The 19,221-nt window shown below is 42.4% G+C and overlaps 1 protein-coding gene across 8 annotated transcripts in view; it reads right to left on the bottom strand.

Annotated features, from left to right (window-relative positions):
* Window positions 1-19,221, bottom strand: part of LOC115846062 (uncharacterized) — a 329,078-nt gene that overhangs the window by 93,641 nt on the left and 216,216 nt on the right. For 7 of the 8 annotated variants that reach the window (XR_009566173.1, XM_070046855.1, XM_060309471.1 and 4 more), the window contains one exon: window positions 2,970-3,073. The gene's annotated coding sequence lies outside the window, so the exon portion shown is untranslated. Of the gene's footprint in view, window positions 1-2,969; window positions 3,074-5,291; window positions 5,435-19,221 lie in introns of all 8 variants that reach the window. The other variant, XM_070046859.1, reaches the window with a different exon arrangement.

Genomic DNA, 19,221 nt, shown 5'->3' with positions numbered 1-19,221 from the left:
GCAGACGGCCACCTTCTTGCTCTGTCTTCACATGGCAGGGAGTGCGGGGTGGGCAGAGTAAGCTTTCTAATTTCTCTTCTTTATAAGGGCACTAATGTCTACATGAGGGCTCCACCTTCATGACCTAATTACCCTCATGGGGCGGGGGTCGGGGGGAAAGGTTAGGGTTTCAACACAGGAATGTGGAAGAGACACAAACAGGAAACATGCCTTTCATACCCACCACCCCCTTCTCCCTTTCTCATCCTCCACTTGACTTCACAATTCCAATCAGGAGCTTTGCTGCCTCCTTAGGCCAACAACTACTTTTGGATTTAATATCTGCATACTGACTATGACATTCCCTCTACAGCATACCAACAATATTCAGTCTCTGGCTTTGCCTGAGGAGACTGTTTTGGAAAAGCCTCAATGGGAACAAGAAGGCAAACTTGAGGAATCAGGCAGTCTCGCCTTGCAGTAGTTATTTCATAAATGTTAAACAAAAGAATGCCAGAGTGAGTTAATTGTGTTTCGCTTTGGATGAGAAAAACTGAAATCCTTAAATAAAATAAATCTGGAATTATTTTGTTATGAATAAATATAAATACATATTGTTTGTTTATGTAAATTTATGTAAATAACAGACTGCCCTTTATTTCTAGAGATCTGTCTAAATAATGGAAACATGACATGACTATATAATTCACAAGATAATGAGAGATTAGATATAGACACATACACATATATATATTACATTCAAATAAAAAAATAGTTTTGCAAGCTTAGATGTATGAGCATATAAATTAATTACTCAAACATGTCTCATCAAAGCATCTGAAGGATTTATAGTTTCTAAAATACAAAACATCTCAGAAGTGCTACTATTGAATTAATGTATTCCTTAAATAATTATTTTCTAGTACAGTACAAGAGATTTGTTAGTATTTTAACATGAAATATAATTTCCAATCAACCTGCATCTCATAGCAGAGGACCTTGACGGGAGTCAATAGGTTGAATAAATGAATGAATAAGTGTATGAGGAATATGTTCTTTTTGGCCTTTTAGGCAGGCTGTGAAACCATTTAAGTGGAAATAGTCCCTTTTGGGGACTGGAAGGGGCAGATTCCTCTGCACAGGAAGGAAAAGCACCCTGATGAGGCAGACATTGGTCCACATGCAGAAAGTCTGGAAAGAAACACTACTATGAATTTCGCATTTACTGTGTGACAAGTGCATCACACAGCAATGCAATGAGTAGGCAATATGGTCTCCCTTTTATAAACGGGGAAATGGACTTAGAATGATGAAATAAACTACCACTTACATTACAGCAGTGGAATGGATAATCTTGGACTTGAATCAACCCATCTGTCTGATTCCAAGGCTTATGCTTTTCAACACTGTGGTGACTCCTGTTGTCTCTTCTCTGCCTGCCCCCACCCCCACCCCGAGGGATTAGGTAGGACAGCAGAGCTTCCTAGACCAAAATGACTGATTTTGCAGGAAGCCTCCCAAAAGCGGAAAGTCAGAGCTCTTTCTCACACTTCTTATCTGGTTAATCCAAGAATGGAGAGACTGAAGTGGTGGATAAGGCTATTGGTTTATACTCACCCCCTGCTAGGCAGTAAGCTGTCAGCATGTATACTGTGATTAGCTGGAGATTAAAACTGTAGTTAAAAACCTGGGTGTGACCCAGTCAGCCCAGATCAAAGGCAGCCTTTGGGATTTAATGCTGTTCCAAAAAAGTTAAAGGAGTGGCCTCTAATTAAAGAGTGAAACTCTAAGCACCCAAGAAAGAACTAACGAACAATAATAATGAGACCTTTGAAGTTTATACAGCACATTTCATGCCCGATTTCATTTGTCATAAAAGGAGAAATCACCATTTGCTGAGGGATTCCCATACTTCCAGCACCACGAGGGGCATTTCACATGTGCTACCTGACGGATGTGCAGAAAGACTAGGTCAGTGTCAGGATGCCCATCTTACTGACGATGATGCTGAGGGCCAGAGAGTAGAGAGATGTACCTGCGCTTCCTCCCCATTCACTGCCCTCCACTGTGCCAGCTGCCAAGAGCTGGTGACTCTCATCCATCCCTTCCCAACTCGTTTCTCATAATATAACTGAGGGAAAACATGCCAGTTCTCAGAATCGAAAAACTGAGCTTATGTCTCATAAGTCTATTTTGTTTCAATATGATTGGAATTAGCCTGAAACTGAGAAACTACCTACGAACAGTTGGACACATTTCATAGGCAAGATTCCAGTGTGGAAATCAAACATGAATGGCTGTCATGAATTTGGGAAGCTATGTACAAACTGGAAAAAAACTATGTTTCCATTCTAAGAGATCTAGGCTAGATATGAAGTCAGGAGAGAGGAAGGGAGTTAGCTACTCACAATAGATACAATGTATAAAATAAAAAAATCAGGGCTTCCCTGGTGGCGCAGTGGTTGAGAATCTACCTGCTAATGCAGGGGACACGGGTTCGAGCCCTGGTCTGGGAGGATCCCACATGACGCAGAGCGACTAGGCCCATGAGCCACAACTACTGAGCCTGCGCGTCTGGAGCCTGTGCTCTGCAACAAGAGAGGCCACCATAGTGAGAGGCCCACGCACCGCGATGAAGAGTGGCCCCCGCTTGCCACAACTAGAGAAAGCCCTCGCACAGAAACAAAGACACAATACAGCAGAAATAAATAAATAAATAAATAAATAAACTCCTATCCCCAACATCTTCTTAAAAAAAAAATCATGCACTTCAAGGTGGCTCTTATCAACAAGTCATGGGGGAGGAGATTATAGACTTGAGTTGATTTTAGGGATGCAAGGAACCATCCCACATTCCCCCAAAATGTCCATCCCCAAATGTAGTCACAGGTGCAAGACATTGCCTTCATGAAGACAGCACACATAGTATTGTAGAAAACAAAACTGACCTTGAGTGATACTGATCAACATGCAAGTCTGAAATCTCTTACCAGGTGAGTGGACGTCTGTGAATGAAGTAGCCTCCTTCAGCCCTCACTCAACATCTTCCATAGCAACATCTCCACACTGCCTCTTCCATGACGTTGTCGAGACACTGAAAAAAAGAGAATACACAATCGCTAATCATCAAAATGAAGGCAAAATAGGTGAGAGTGTTCATTTTTACAAGTTGTTTGCCAAGCCCTTCAATAAGCCAATTTTTAGAACATTTGAATAGTTGATGGTACAAACAAACACAATAGAACAGAGTCAAAAATTAGGAGAAACCTAGAAAAAAAAATTTTTTTTTGAGAAAAGTGTTTCTGGCCTAAGAATAGAGGATTTAAGTTTTCAAATAAAATTTTAAAAAAAATGAAGAAGGGCTAGGCTGACTTGAGCCGAGGGTACTGTGTTAAATGTGACTAATGAAAGGCAGAATGACTTAGAGTCAGCACGGGCTCCTTGTCACTGGAACTGTTAAAGAAAACTAGATGTTTACTCATCAGAAATGTTATAAAGGGAGTTCCTGCATTGCGTGAGATGTTCAGGCATAGAACTTAAGTTGTCCTTTCATTTAAGATTTGATGAAAGGCCACAAAGTACAGCAGGATCAATGTCAAAATGTGTTATCAGTGACCCAGATAAATGTTTATTAGGAAAAGTCAAGTTCACATTAAATATACAGATGGATTAATAACATTCTTCATGATACTGAGAAATGGTCCCTTGTAGTATGTGTACAATACAGGAAAAAAGGCAGGATGTGCAACCACTAACTGGTTGTATGATCTTGGGCAATTAGGCTTTGGTCTCCTCACCTCTAGGAAGGGGGGGTGTTGGATTCTTCAGGATAATCTCTGGCTCTGACAATCTATTAACAGAATTTTATTATTCTACAAGGAATAATAAAAGGAGGGGTAGCCAGAAAACAGAACCCTTCCTTTGGAAGAAGAGTTCTCTATGTATTGAAGGAAGGTAACCCTAAATATGGGGCAACAAAAGGGTTCTCAAATTTCTCTTTGTAAACAACAAAGAACTGGGCATGGGGGAAAATAAAACTGATCTAAAAAGAGGAAGAAAAGATAATCATGTATAGCTTTGTTGCCACATAGCAAAAGAAGATTATGTTAACTATCATTACTTTTAACGCTATCATCCAAATGACAAGACCCTACATTATAAAGTGTTTTATAATCATAATCCCCTACAAATACTAGAAGATTCCTTTCTCAATCATTGCCTTTTCATTTAAGACGCTGAGCTCCCCACTTACATCTACCCCAAAGTGTGATTTCTCCTCTCTGTGCTGCTCATTCCTTCCTTCTAAAATGCCCTTCCAAGGACCTTCAAGATGGCAGAAGAGTAAGACAAGGAGATCACCTTCCTCCCCACAAATACATCAGAAATACACCTACACATGGAACAACTCCTACAGAACACCTACTGAACACTGGCAGAAGACCTCAGACTTGCCAAAAGGCAAGTACCTGGGTAGGGAAAAAGAAAAAACAGAGACAAAAGAATAGGAACGGGACCTGCACCACTGGAGGTGCCTGTGAAGGAGGAAAAGTTTCCACACACTAGGAAGCCCCTTCACTGGCAGAGAAGAGGGGTGGCAGCGGAGGAAGCTTCAGAGCCACAGAGGAGAGTACAGCAACAGGGGTACAGAGGGCAAAGTGGAGAGATTCCTACACTGAGGATCGGTACCGGCCAGCACTCACCAGCCCGAGAAGGCTTGTCTGCTCACCTGCCGGGACGGGCGGGGGCTGGGAGCTGAGGCTCGGGCTTAGGAGGTCAGATCCCAAGGATAAGACAGGGGTTGGCTGCATGAACACAGCCTGAAGGGGGCTAGTGCACCACAGCTAGCCAGGAGGGAGTCCAGGAAAGAGTGTGGACCTGCTGAAGAGGCAAGAGACCATTGTTTCGGGCTGCGCAAGGAGAGGGGATTCAGAGCACTGCCTAAACGAGCTCCAGAGACGGGCGCGAGCTGGGGCTATCAGCGCGGACCCAGAGATGGGCATGAAACGCTAAGGCCACTGCTGCAGCCACAAAGAAGCCTGTGTGCATGCACAGGTCACTGTCCACACCACCCCTCCTGGGAGCCTGTGCAGCCCACCACTGCCAGGGTCGTGTGATCCAGGGACAACTCCCCCGGGAGAACACACGGCACACCTGAAGCTGGTGCAACATCATGCTGGCCTCTGCCGCCGCAGGCTCGCCCCGCAACTGTACCCCTCCCTCCCCCCGGCCTGAGTGAGCCAGAGCCCCCTAATCAGCTGCTCCTTTAACCCCATCCTGTCTGAGTGAAGAACAGATGCCCTCAGGTGACCTACACGCAGAGGTGGGGCGAAATCCAAAGCTGAACCCCAGGAACTGTACGAACAAAGAAGAGAAAGGGAAATCTCTCCCAGCAGCCTCAGGAGCAGCGGATTCAATCTCCACAATCAACTTGATGTACCCTGCATCTGTGGAATACCTGAAAAGACAACAAATCATCCCAAAATTGAGGCGGTGGACTTTGGGAGCAACGATATATTTTTTTCCTTTTCCTCTTTTTGTGAGTGTGTATGTGTATGCTTCTGTGTGTGATTTTGTCTGTATAGTTTTGCTTCCACCATTTGTCCTCGGGTTCTGTCTGTTCGTTTGCTTTCTTTTTTCTTTGTTTTTGCTGTTTTTGTTTGTTTTTTCTTTGTAGAGTCTGTAGCACTTGTTATCATTGCATTTCTGGATTTGTTTTTTGTGTTTGGTTGCTCTTTTTTTCTTTTCTTTTTTTAACTACTTTTTTTAAATAATTTTTTTATTTTAATAACTTTATTTTCTTTTTTATTTCTTTCTTTCTTTTTTTCTCCCTTTTCTTCTGAGCTGTGAGGCTGACAGTGTCTTGGTGCTCCAGCCAGCTGTCAGGCCTGTGCCTCTGAAGTGGGAGAGCCGAGTTCAGGACCTTGGTCCACTGGAGACCTCCCAGCTCCACATAATATCAAACGGTGAAGGCTCTCCCAGAGATCTCCATCTCAACACTAAGACCCAGCTCGATTCAACGACCAGCAAGCTACAGTGCTGGACACCCTATGCCAAACAACTAGCATGACAGGAACACAACCCCACCCATTAGCAGAGAGGCTGCCTAAAATCATAATAAGCTCACAGACACCCCAAAATATACCACCGGACGTGGACCTGCCCACCAGAAAGACAAGATCCAGCCTCATCCACCAGAACACAGGCACTAGTCCCCTCCACCAGGAAGCCTACACAACCCACTGAACCAACCTTAGCCACTGGAGGCAGACACCAAAAACAACAGGAAACATGAACCTGAAGCCTGCGAAAAGGAGACCCCAAACACAGTAAGTTAAGCAAACTGAAAAAAAGAGAAACACACAGCAGATGAAGGAGAAAGGTAAAAACCAACCAGACCAAACAAATGAAGAGGAAATAGGCAGTCTACCTGAAAAAGAATTCAGAGTAATGATAGTAAAGTGATCCAAAATCTTGGAAATAGATTGGAGAAAATACAAGAAACGTTTAACAAGGAACTAGAAGAACTAAAGAGCAAACAAACAGTGATGAACAACACAATAAATGAAATTAAAAATTCTCTAGAAGGAATCAATAGCAGAATAACTGAGGTAGAAGAACGGGTAAGTGACCGGGAAGATAAAATAGTGGAAATAACTACCACAGAGCACAATACAGAAAAAAGAATGAAAAGAATTTAGGACAATCTCAGAGACCTCTAGGAAAACATTAAATGCACCAACATTCAAATTAATGGGTCCCAGAAGAAAAAGAGAAAAAGGAAGGGACTGAGAAAATATATGAAGAGACGATAGTTGAAAATTTCTCTCTATATGGGAAAGGAAATAGTTAATCAAGTCCAGGAAGCACAGAGGGTCCCATACAGGATAAATCCAAGGAGAAGCATGCCAAGACACATATGAACCAAACTATCAAAAATTAAATACAAAGAAAAAATATTAAAAGAAACAAGGGAAAAACAGCAAATAACATACAAGGGAATCCCCATAACGTTAACAGCTGATCTTTCAGCAGAAACTCTGCAAGCCAGAAGCGCGAGGCAGGACATATTTAAAGTGATGAAAGGGAAAAACCTATAACCAAGATTACACTACCAGCAAGGATCTCATTCAGATTCGATGGAGAAATTAAAACATTTACAGACAAGCAAAAGCTAAGAGAGTTCAGCACCACAAAACCAGCTTTACAGCAAATGCTAAAGGAATTTATCTAGTCAGGAAACACAAGAGACGGAAAAGACCTACAAAAACAAACCAAAAACAATTAAGAAAATTAGATATCAATTACAGGAAAAAATCTGTAAAAAAATATAAACACATGGAGGCTAAACAATACACTACTTAATAACCAAGAGATCATTGAAGAAATCAAAGAGGAAATAAAAAAATACATAGAAACAAATGACAATGAAAACACAATGACCCAAAACCTATGGGATGCAGCAAAAGCAGTTCTAAGAGGGAAGTTTATAGCAACAGTCCTACCTCAAGAAACAAGAAACATCTCAAATAAACAACCTAACCTTACACCTAAAGCAATTAGAGAAAGAAGGAAAAAACCCCACAGTTAGCAGAAGGAAACAAATCATAAAGATCAGATCAGAAATAAATGAAAAAGAAGTGAAGGAAACAATAGCAAAGATCAATAAAACTAAAAGCTGGTTCTTTGAGAAGATAAACAAAATTGATAAACCATTAGCCAGACTCATCAAGAAAAAAAGGGAGAAGGCTCAAATCAATAGAATTAGAAATGAAAAGGGGGAAGTAACAACTGACACTGCAGAAATACCAAGGATTATGAGAGATTACTACAAGCAACTATATGCCAATACAATGGACAACCTGGAAGAAATGGACACACTCTTAGAAAAGCACAACCTGCCAAGACTGAACCAGGAAGAAATAGAAAATATAAACAGACCAATCAGAAGCACTGAAATTGAGACTGTGATGAAAAATCTTCCAACAAAAGCCCAGGACCAGATGGCTTCACAGGCGAATTGTATCAAACATTTTGAGAAGAGCTAACACCTATCCTTCTCAAACTCTTCCAAAATATAGCAGAGGGAGGAACACTTCCAAACTCATTCTTCGAGGCCACCATCACCCTGATACCAAAACCAGACAAAGATGTCACAAAGAAAGAAAACTGATGAATGTAGATGTAAAAATCCTCAACAAAATACTAGCAAACAGAATCCAGCAGTACATTAAAAAGATCATACACCATGATCAAGTGGGGATTATCCCAGAAATGCAAAGATTCAATATATGCAAATCAATCAATATGATACACCGTATTAACAAACTGAAGGACAAAAACCGTGTGATCATCTCAATAAGGCAGAAAAAGCTTTCAACAAAATTCAACACCCATTTATGATAAAAACCCTCCAGAAAGTAGGCACAGAGAGAACTTATCTCAACATAATAAAGGCCATATATGACAAACCCACAGCCAACATCGTCCTCAATGGTGAAAAACTGAAACCATTTCCACTAAGATCAGGAAGAAGACAAGGTTGCCCACTCTCACCACTATTATTCAAAGTAGTTTTGGAAGTTTTAGCCACAGAGAAGAAAAAGAAATAAAGGGAATCCAAATCAGAAAAGAAGAAGTAAAGCTGTCATTGTTTGCAGATGACATGACACTATACATAGAGAATCCTAATGATGCTACCAGAAAACTAGTAGATGTAATCAATGAATTTGGTAAAGTAGCAGGATACAAAATTAATGCACAGAAATCTCTTGCATTCCTGTACACTAATGATGAAAAATCTGAAAGAGAAATCAAGGAAACAGTCCCATTTACCACTGCAACAAAAAGAATAAAATACCTAGGAATAAACCTCCCTAAGGAGACAAAAGACCTCTATGCAGAAAACCATAAGACACTGATGAAAGAAATTAAAGATGATAAAAACAGATGCAGAGATGTGCCATGTTCTTGGATTGGAAGAATCAACATTGTGAAGATGATTGTATTACCCAAAGCAATCCATAGATTCAATCCAATTCCTATCAAACTACCACTGGCATTTTTCACAGAACTACAACAAAAAATTTCACAATTTGTATGGAAACACAAAAGACCCCAAATAGCCAAAGCAATCTTGAGAAAGAAAAATGGAGCTGGAGGAATCAGGCTCCTGAATTTCAGACTATACTACAAAGCTACAATAATCAAGACAGTCTGGTACTGGCACAAAAACAGAAATATAGATCAATGGAACAGGATGGAAAGCCCAGAGATAAACCCATGCACACATATGTGGTCACCTTATTTTTGATAAAGTGGCAAGAATATACAATGGAGAAAAGACAGCCTCTTCCATAAGTGGTTCTGGGAAAAGTGGACAGCTACATGTAAAAGAATAAAATTAGAACACTCCCTAACACCATACACAAAAATAAACTCAAAATGGATAAAGACCTAAACTTAAGGCCAGACACTGTAAAACTCTTAGAGGACAACAGAGGCAGAACACTCTGACATAAATCACAGCAAGATCTTTTTTGACCCACCTCCTAGAGTAATGGAAATAAAAACAGAAATAAATAAATGGGACCTAATGAAACTTCAAAGCTTTTGCACAGCAAAGGAAACCATAAACAAGATGAAAAGACAACCCTCAGAATAGAACATATTTGCAAATGAAGCAACTGACAAAGGATTAATCTCCAAAATTTACAACCAGCTCATGCAGCTCAATATCAAAAAAACAACCCAGTCCAAAAATGGGCAGAAGACCTAAATAGACATTTCTCCAAAGAAGATATACAGATTGCCAACAAACACATGAAAAGATGCTGAAATATCACTAATCATTCGAGAAATGCAAATCAAAACTACAATGAGGTATCACCTCACACCAGTCAGAATTGCCATCATCAAAAAATCTACAAACAATAAATGCTGGAGAGGGTGTGGAGAAAAGGGAACCCTCTTGCACTGTTGGTGGGAATGTAAATTGATACAGCCACTATGGAGAACAGTATGGAGGTTCCTTAAAAAACTAAAAATAGAACTACCATATGACCCAGCAATCCCACTACTGGGCATATATCCTGAGAAAACCATAATTCAAAAAGACACATGTCCCCCAGTGTTCATTGCAGCTCTATTTACGATAGCCAGGACATGGAAGCAACCTAACTGTCCACTGACAGATGACTGGATAAAGAAGATGTGGCACATATATACAATGGAATATTACTCAGCCATAAAATCAAACGAAATTGAGTTCTTTGTAGTGAGGTGGATGGACCTAGAGTCTGTCATACAGAGTGAAGTAAGTCAGAAAGAGAAAAATAAATACTGTATGCTAACATATATATATATACGAAATTAAAAAAAAAAAAGGTTATGAAGAACCTAGAGGCAAGATAAGAATAAAGACACAGACGTAGAGAATGGACTTGAGGACATGGGGAGTGGGAAGGGGAAGCTGGGACGAAGTGAGAGAGTGGCATGGACATATATACACTACCAAAGGTTAAATAGATAGCTAGTGGGAAGCAGCCGCACGGCACAGGGAGATCAGCTCTGTGCTTTGTGACCACCTAGAGGGGTGGAATAGGGAGGGTGGGAGGGAGACGCAAGAGGGAGGAGATATCGGGATATATTTATAGCTGATTCACTTTATTATAAAGGAGAAACTAACACACCATTGTAAAGCAATTATACTCCAATAAAGATGTTTAAAAATAAAAATAAAATTAAATTAAAAAATGCCCTTCCTTAAAAGTCTGAGTCATGATTTGTGTTTTAGCAGGTTTGCCAATGCACTTCTATTCTTCCGTGAGATGGGCACTTTTTTCACTTGTATCCAAAAATCTGGTTTCGTCTTTTCACCTGACCTTTGAGGAAACAGTCAATGATAGTCCCAAGGCCTTATTGTCCAGATCAGGTGATGGCAACTCCAGGAAACGATGATTCCCTCCCCCTTTCCTGAGCCCTTAGCATCAAGAAATCAGGTACCTTCTCCTGGCATGAGTTTACTTTCAGATAGGTAAGCCAGTGCAATGTTTGGACAGGACACTGAGAGTAGCTAAGCAAGCAGTAAAGGTCTATCACTGAATTCGTTAGTGGTGATAAGGGAGCACCATGGATAGAGAGGGTGAAAAGAAAGAAAGGAAACTCACTTTTGTTGGATACCTACTACATGCCAGGCATTGTGTGAAGCACTTTACAGTTATTAGTCCATATCCTGGTCATCCTGAAGTCATCATCCCATTGAATCAGCAAAACGCAGCAATGACTGTATGTGTACACGGCAACTACTGTATGTGAACCTTAAAGACCATCCGCTGACTCGTCACACTGCCCATTTCAAAAAAGTGACAGCTCACTAATACCGCATAGCTGACAACTGGGTAAAGGAAGACTCAAACTCAAATCTTTTCAACCTCATGTTTTATGTTCTGTTCTTCTATCCTAGCTACCTCCAAATTAGAACATTAAAAGGCAAAATTAATGCTGTGTGGTTGCCCAGTAGAGGATGTGAACAACTTCCCACTCAAAATTAGTTCTGATATTGAGACTGATACTGCTACACATGGACCACAAGGACAAGAAAATACTGACTACTACTCACATAACAGAACTTACTAGGGTGAACAGGAAAGACACCCAAGCTGCTGGGGAATAGCTCGAGTGAAGAAAGGGGCAGGTGGCTAGGGGTTGGGGTGAAGGCCCTTGTGCACATGGCCCAGGGATTGCAGGTGGAGGGTGCACCAGGCTATCTTATCAGCGTGTCCAGAGAGGGGCAAGAGGGAAGGGGAAGGTGTAGAGCCTGAAAGCCAGCAGTGGGCACACATCAAATGGAGTGAGACTCTTTCTTTCCTATGGTAAATTAACTCAATGGGTAGGCAATGTACTCAGAGTCAAGATGTGGCAAGATCACCCAGGCGGTAGTATTTGCCCTAGCACATTCTTTCCCTTACGCCCAAGCTGGAGTGACAGGGCAGAGAGGCTGTGTGTGGTGTTATCACTCCACAGAGCAGCACCTGTTTCATTCTTTGGGCCTAATGAATCGACCCAGATGAAAGCCCAACACTCCATTGTAAACAGTAATCAGCCCCAATCCATCAGGAACCAAATTATATGTTTGTGTGCACTAAAAAGGCTTAGCGTACCCAACTGTGAGTGGTGGTGTAAAACATTCTCAGCCCAGTACAGAAGGGAACATCCCAAGAACCAGCTTCAAACCGTAACAATGAACTGATGTTTATTGTGGCCTTAATATACACCAAGTACTTTAAATACAATATTGTCAATCAGCCTCCATAACCAGCACCTGTGGCAGCTGAGCAACTCCACATTTCATAGTAGAGCGATGCTCAGATGGGCTGCTGCCGTGCACAGCTCTAGGGGTGCTGTTTCCACGGTGGTCTGGGTGAATGGCATCCACTGAGGCTGTGCAGTGAACGGCCCACAGAGCTGCGCCCTGCTCAGAAAAATGAAGTACCGTGCTCTTGATAAATACACTCAGGGAATGGCTGCCCTGTAATGTGAACCCAAGTCTTCCTGACTCCGAAGTCCATAGATTAATTCTTCTGTAAGATATCAGAAATCGATTTTTAAAATAGCTGAAAGGAATTTGGGGTTTGGGGAGGGCATATCTGTTGTAGTTGCTTTTCCCTGGGGTCTGTCTTCAGAGTTTTCAAGAAGAGAATTAGCATTCAGTCCAGGACTCCCAAGCGGGGAAGTCGGCAAACCGTACATACAAGCCTGTGAATTTTAAGGAGGAATCGACTAGGCATTTCAGTGGGGTATTGGCCCTCTGTGTTTGGAATTCCTCAGTTCTGAGTTCAGGAGTCGTTTCTGGTGAGGGATCGAATGGACGATGGGGCTTGGGAAAGATTTAGAAAAGCTTATGAATATTCACTCATTTATGAACACCGATCAGACTTGGAGGAGGGGAGAGCTGGAAAGAGCATTCTAAAGTGTATGTTTGCATCTGTACCCTGCAAGGAAGTAGGAAACGTAATTCAAATGATGCTAGAGACTGGAAGGCCCCCAGGCTTTGTGCAAGAAGGCAGTGCAGCACAGTTTGGGGTGAGCATTGTTCTGCGTGCAATGAGGCACGCCTTGGGAAGAGAGGCTCTGAGACAGCCTTCCCAGGAGTTGACAACTTAGCACAGAGTAACGAGGTGAACTCCAGGAGGGGACATTTGGAAAAGTGGCTTGGGGAGGTGACATTTACACAGAGCCCTCATTCACTATTGGCAGTCCCTGAGGTTACAATGATAAACAAGTAGGTGAAAGCCCTGCTTCCAGTGAGAAGCCTTGGGGTCCTTACAAGTGGAGAAGCACAGCAGAAGCGAGGGCACAGAGACATGGCAGCATGAGAAGAACTTGCCCGGGCATGGCCAGTTTTGAACACGGAGGAAGACCATGAGTCATGGAAGACACGTGGCCTCCAAAAGCTGGAAGAGGCAAGGAAACAGATTCTCCCCTGAAGCCTCCATTAGGAGCACAGCCCTACTCAAACCTCAATTTTAGTCTAGGGAGACCCACTTCAGACTTCTGACCCACAGCGCTGATAATAAATTTGCATCACTTTAAGCCATTAGCTTTATGGAAATATAGCAGCAATAGAAAACTAATACACATGTACTTAATGCTAGCTGTTCTTACAATTAGTATAGGATAAAGTTCCAAAATAAAGAAGAAGAGGAAGGGGAGAGGAAAGGACACAGAGAAGTTGATTCTTGTTGGGAGTGAGAGATTCCTACTGAGAAGTGATGAGACAGTGCAGGGTATGTTTGGGAAGCAGCCAGCGATGGCGTGGACCTTGATTAGGCCATATCTGAAGTGGCATTATAAAGATGGAAAAGTGAAGGGCCTCTGGTGCCAAGCTGTTTGGGCGCAACTCTGTATTTGGTGCTGAAGGATATTCTGGGGAATCTGTGCCCATCGCAGCTTCCATTTATCTTTCCACTATCCCACCTTCTTTCCTTTCCCTTCAGAAATTAATCTTTTGAATACTGTTTGCCTTTTCAAAGGAAGCATAGGATTTTGGGATTAACAATACACACACTACTGTATATAAAACAGATCATCAACAAGGACCTACTGTATAGCACAGAGAACTCTACTAAACATTCTCTAATAGCCTATATGGGAAAAGAATCTGAAAAAGAATGGATATATGTATAACTGAATCACTTTGCTGTATACCTGAAACTAACACAACATTGTAAATCAACTATACTCCTATATAAAATAAAAATTAAATTGAAAAAAGATGAAAATATCTAAAAACAAAATAAAACAAAAAAGAAAGCATAAGAAATCAAATATAATTTCTGAAGAGAGTTTGCTGAGGAAGTTTCGTATCAGGAATGGGGACCACTACAGGCTACCCAAAGGTGTATGAGATACTTCTCCAGTTATGTTATAATAGAACAATGGCTTCACTTGTGGGGAAGGTGGACTCGATGAAAAGTGTAGAGGATTAGCTGTAGCTCGCTACAGCTAAAACAAGCCGTATTACCTTGGGCAAGTCACTTCCCTTGTCCATCTCATTTGTGAAATGGGTCTGCGTTCCTTGCAGATTGCTGAGAAGATCAAAGGAGGTAACGTAAGTGAACGAACTTTGTAAGCAGAAAAGGACAACACACGTGTCATCGGCCCTTAGTCCCCAAGCTCCTCACATCACCAAGAGGGACCAAGTCGGTCTTCCTGAGCCCTCAGTGCTGTCTGGTTTTGGGTTTGATCATTAACACATACATCATCATCCACCCCTTCATTTCTCTCTTTTCCTATTCCTAATTTTCTCGACTCCCCTTCTAATCAGCTGAACCCTTTGACCATTATTTTGCCTTCTCGTTGAACAGATCTCTGAAATTTATTTATTTGCAAACTGGTTTTACAACCCACATTGCTCCTAAATAATGTATACACAAGCATGTCAACGAAAGCCTGAGCGGGGATGGTATTCACCTAGAGTCTAGGTAAACAAAGACAAATAAATAAATAAAGACAAATATACTGAGAATATACTGAGAAGTATAACCAGAGGCAAGACTGTTCTCTGAAAGCAGGAGGTCTTCCTAGAATAAATATTCTTCTTGGATTTGATTCTCTATTTTAAGAAGGGGGAATAGCATCCAAGTGTCAAAAGGTAATTTCATTGGTGACACACTAATAATAATTTCATCATTAATCCAGAGGGTGACTGTTCCTAAAATTACCTATTCCCAGTACATTTCAAGGTTATGATTTTTGCTGAGTTCATCTTCCCTTTACATGGCCGCATATCGAGGTTTAAACTGGCTATTTGTAGACGATAAAACTACACGTTGCTTCCACCATGATACTGCTTCTGCCACATGGAAATGAGGAGGTTTCCATTCAAACTATGCCTCCTCTCTTTCCCAACCTGGAGCCCTGGGCAGACGGCATGTTGACCCAGTCCCAGCAGGACCAAGCAGGTGGACTGTCAGAGAGGAAAGTGAGAAAGCCGAAGCTTGGCACAGAATCTGCCCACGCGGGTAGGACACACGCTGGGAGATGAACGTGTTGCAAAGATGAATTCTGGAAGCACAGCCAGGCAGGGAAATGGTGGTCTCCAAAGCATGTAGGCACATAGGGGAGTTTAACAATGTCACAGCAACCGTACCTGACACTGGGCTTCTTAGGTGGGTGGAGCTCAGCACTGAGCATACAAAAAGAAGGGGTCTGTCCTAGCACAGCCAGCCAGCCCTTCGTGGTACTTCTCCCATTTACCTCTATTCTCACCCACTGGGCACATCCTCCTGGCCCCCTTGAGATGCATACTCCCACCCCACTCTCTACCAAAAGTTGCCCTGGGAAGATGAACTATATCAGTTACACCTCACATTTAAACAGAATGTGAAATCTCAGAAGCTCCTTAGTGATCATGAAGTTTCATATTCTCATTTTACGAGGCTCCAGAGAGCCCGGATGGCCAGGTGCAGAAGGCGAGGACCTTGACACACAGAGCACAGGACACAGTAGCAGTCACTGAATCAACGCTTGCTGGAGCTTGGTTTCCTAAATTTCATCTCACCATTTGAAAGGTAGGGCTTTGTATGCGTGAGTGGGAAAACCGGGGGACAGGAAGCACAAAGCCTTCCAAGGTCTCCCTAAAACAACCGCCATCACCACCAAAGGCAATTCCCACAGAGTTAAGTCAATCATTCCAAATGGAGTAGGTCACTAGGAAGGTATTCAAAACTGCAACATTAAGCCAGGAAATGGTGTCATTTCTCTATATTCAGAATCTTAGAGGAAATCCTGTGAGGGCTCCTTGGCTACACTGGTATGTGGTTTGCATCCCAGGTCTTTGTTTCATCTGTCATTCAGGATTCAGTCATGGTGGCATGGGCCGAGCTGGTGAGAGCAACAGTCTTGGAGCTCAGGATCTAGTCTTGATAATGAGACATTCGACGTCTCAAGGACAATCTTTTTTCAGGCACTTGCTTCTGCTTCCTCATCCTTTCAGAACAACCTGGCTATCCTCAGTCTCCAGCTTCAGCCCTAATCTGCTTCTATCCCCAGTAAAGCCACAGAATCTGCAGAGGTGAAGTGGTGACATGAAGACAAATCAGCCACGTTTACCGCTACATCTCAGGCTCTGGCATAGGCTCTTTCTCTGCTAGGAAATCCTTCCCAACACATTCCCCATCCTCTTTGCCACTCTACCTGGCCCACTTCCACCATGGCTTCCCTGCACTAAAGACCATCCTGCCTTGATTGCCCAGAATGACTTTGGAAGCCTTCCCTTCTGACTTCCACCACAGCATGTGTGGTGTTGCTTCTTTGTACTGGCATTGATCCCTGAATTCCTTTCACACAGGACCCTGGTCTTACTCATCATAGTAAGAAATTGCTATACTAATAATCGTTACTATTATAAAGAAACAAAAAACGGAAGAAGAGCAAAGAGAAGAAATAAATGAAAACATCAATGAGGATGCCACTGGTCCCTAAAAATGGCAGGAACTAGAATGCGGGGAGAAGAGGACTGAAAGAGAGGCCAGCAGACTGTGTCAAAGGCATAACAATGGCACCCAGGCTGGTTCCTTGCCATCCTCATAGTAGATGAGGACTCATGGCTCCTTAAATAGTCTGGTTTCAAGATGTCTGCTCTTTGGAGGAGAAATGATCTTCTGCCTTTGCCTAGGGATAAGTAAGCATGACTTGAAGCTACTGATGTGGACCCAGAGTATAAGGGAGAGTTTAGTTGTCCAGCCTGGAATTGCCCTACCAGCCCATTGCCAAATCCTCTGTACATCTAGGCTGTGGACATGACAAGAATTCTGTCCTCCAACAAGGAGGTGGGAAATATAGGAAAATGGAAGGAAGGTTTCTAAAGCACCTTGGGGTAAGGATCCTTCACCTAGAATACCAGCGGAGGAGGGAATCTGGGCCTGCCTGCTCCTAAACTGTGCCAGAAAAGAGGCCTTATTTCCTCCAGGCCTCCCCTGGAGTCAGCATGAGTCATTTCTTTTTGGAAACTTCCTGTCATTTCGACGTGTAAACCCTAACCCCACCTCGCACATCTTACATCTATCACAGGATTACCTCTAAGACAGTTCTCTCTTGGGGTGATTTGGAAAGTGTCTTTGCTCTAGGGGCCAATGAGAGATGATTGGGCATGATCAGGACAGGCCGCAGTGAATACTTACACATGTGTGCGTGGTTTCTAAGCACTTTCATATCTTTCAGCTCATTTAAGTTTCACAACAACTGGTGACAACTCTGAACTCAAACACAGAACTCGTCCAAGATCAAAGAGCTAATAAGACAAGGAAGCCTGACTCCAAATGCCCAGGTGTCCACTCCCACGTCCTGACATGTTTCTTTGTTTTTGTTTTTCTGACATGTTTTTAACCCCCTCTTAGAAGAGGTCTAAGTTGTATGAGTGACCTGCTCAAAAAGATACGTTCTGGTCCTAAAGTTCAAATGATGGAGACATTGAGGGCTCTGCTCTAAAGTTCTCTTACAGTGTATTCTTTCTCATCTGAAAAGCTGTGGGAACTACTTAAACTAAAATAGCTTTTTCTTTGAAAGCTAATAGTCACGAGCTGCTATAAAAGGAGTTACTGTAATTAACTCCTCACTAACTTACAATTAAGATGCCTGCCCCTCCGTAACCAGCCAACAGCCTGAAATAAATGAGAACATAGCTGATGAGCCTTTCCAAACTACCAGGATTAGGTACCTTTACCTGAGACTTGTCAAAATACAATACTTCCACAACTGATTCATAGTCTTTTCCAAAAACAAGGGAGAACATCTTGTTTGTATATATATGTTTATAGCCTGGTTCCCATAGACATGGAAGCAACAGACACCTGTCAAGAATTTCCAGTGAAGCACTTCTGTTACCAAAGACTTCAGAATAATGTAAAGCTCTAGATGGCTGCAGCCCGGGCTTATCCTCAACCCCATCTAGTCCATGGGGCCCACAGAGGAGTGACCTGCCCAGGGTTAAAAAGCAACTTAGTGGTGAAATCAGGGTGGGAACGTCAAATTCCACGCTCCATGTCTCATACTCCTGTGCTCCACTCTGATGACATTCAGATGAACTCTCTGAAATCAGAGCATTTTCAACTGAATATATCTTAAATCCAGAATCTGTAGTTGAACTCTCTGTCTCTCTCGAAATCCTTACTCATGTCATGATTCGCTCTGGAACCCAGGATAATCACAAGAGGGCAGAAGTCTTAAGAGTTTGGGGGAAAAATGATGAACTTCAATTACGTTTTAAAATATGAACGAAATGCAAACGCAAGTCAGCTTCTAAGGTCACAACGTCGTTAAGCTAGAAGAGATCTCCCCAGGAGTTTACAGATACCAAAATCAACAGGAAACCTCACTGGAAAATGGAACTCAAGAAATTTCCCAATGTTGCTAGAGAAGTGAAGAGGGGAGAGGAAGGGCAGAGCATCAGCGCCAGAGCGACCCCAGCATGGCTGAAATAGAGCCATCCACAGCTTGAGAGAGTCCACTTGACCAATCATAAAGACCAGAACAGGGATCGCAACGCTGCTTTGTATTAGTTTAGTTCTTTGAACCTTTCTATACACTTACTTATCTCTTTACATCATGTGACTTGTCAGCCCTCAGAGTTAGACAAGGATTCTATGACTACCCCTGCTGTAAAAGTAAGATTTGAGAAGGCACAGGCTGTGTTGGAAAGAAGTCCGCTGACAGCCTCCGCTACAGACATGATTGCCAAATCAT

This window comes from Globicephala melas, chromosome 12 (assembly GCF_963455315.2).
Source record: "Globicephala melas chromosome 12, mGloMel1.2, whole genome shotgun sequence".
Taxonomy (NCBI): Eukaryota; Metazoa; Chordata; class Mammalia; order Artiodactyla; family Delphinidae; genus Globicephala; species Globicephala melas.
This window is presented reverse-complemented; position numbering and strand designations above follow the sequence as displayed.